The sequence below is a fragment of the Priapulus caudatus genome, unplaced genomic scaffold (genome assembly GCF_000485595.1).
Source record: "Priapulus caudatus unplaced genomic scaffold, Priapulus_caudatus-5.0.1 Scaffold582, whole genome shotgun sequence".
Classification (NCBI taxonomy): Eukaryota; Metazoa; Priapulida; class Priapulimorpha; order Priapulimorphida; family Priapulidae; genus Priapulus; species Priapulus caudatus.
In genome coordinates, this window is record NW_014577643.1 from 1,532 (window position 1) to 2,913 (window position 1,382).

Here is a 1,382-nt window from a genome sequence, read left to right on the forward strand (position 1 = left end):
AGTACTACTACTAGTACTAGGGCTACAACAGTACTAGAGCTACGACGGTACTACTACTAGTACTAGGGTTGATTTATGATTTTTCAAAAAAACAACGAATATCAACGGATTTCCAGGTAATTTACTGCGGGGAGCAAGTAGTATCAGTCCACGGACATGCAGCCTTCGTTATTGCGCGCAGCGCACAGCCCCCACAATGAATACGCCGCCCCCTTTTTGTCGACTTAGACAGATATCTGAGACAGGGGTCTAAAAACGAACTCTGCAAAAACTGGGCGCAATCCAACCGACATTTCGCCATCGGCGGCTAGAGGCCATCTCCAAACGGCCCATATTAATTTTTGGCGGTGGCGCGGGCCACGGGGGTAACACGTAGTAGCTCCTACAAGAAACCCTAAGAAATGCTGTCACTCAGCGACCACGCGCTCACTCATTCGCCGCTACGCGATGACGTGGGCTACTGCCGAATATAGCGTCACGGCTATCACAGAGGTTTTAACGAAGACGTGTACGGCGCTCCACGTGGGCTGGCGCGGTCTAGATGCTATCTCCAAAACTGCTGCTGCCGCGGCGCCTCTGGCTGCGCACGTGGCATGATTTTACCAACCTGACCCCGCGCTGCCCGTGGCGACGGCACGTTGTGCGAGCACGTGCTGGCGTGGCCGTGCCAGTATTTACATGTAGCTAATCCTACGTATACTGGCCCCTGCTGCAGCCCCTGCTGCCCCTCCCCCCCAAGGCCGCCGTAGTCAAGCCGGTGTACGTCTGACGAAAACTGCGCGATGTTAAATGGGCCCTAAACATTTTTGGGGGTGGCGCGCCTCAAGGGTAACATGTAGTGGCTCCTACAAGAAACCCCAATAAATGCTGTCAATCAGCGACCACGCGCTCGCTCATTGGCCGCTACGCGATGACGTGGGCTACTGCCGAGTATAGCGTCATGTCTATCACAGAGGTTTTAACGAAATTGCGTACAGCGCTCCACGTGGGCAGGCACGGTCTAGAATAGATGCTCCCAAAACGGCCGCCGCCGCGGCGCCTGGCTGCGTACGTGGCAGGTTTTTACCAACTTCCTCACCCCGCGCTGCCCGTGGCGACTGCACGTCGTGCGAGCACGTGCTTGCGTGGCCCAGGGGTCGAAATTAGCGGTATCCCGATATCCGCGGGATACCAGATTCTTGTGCGGGATACCAGATTTCAATGCTTGGTATCCCGCCGGGATAGTAAAAAAAAAATCGTCATAATCGGGATAGTGGTTGTTGAGTTATCAACTTTATACGGCAGCGCATCTGAGCGAGTGCGAGAGCGCGAGTGCGCGCCCTTAAGCCCGGCGCACACGTGGCGATTTTCATCGACAGTACCGTCGATTTTTATCGCCGGTA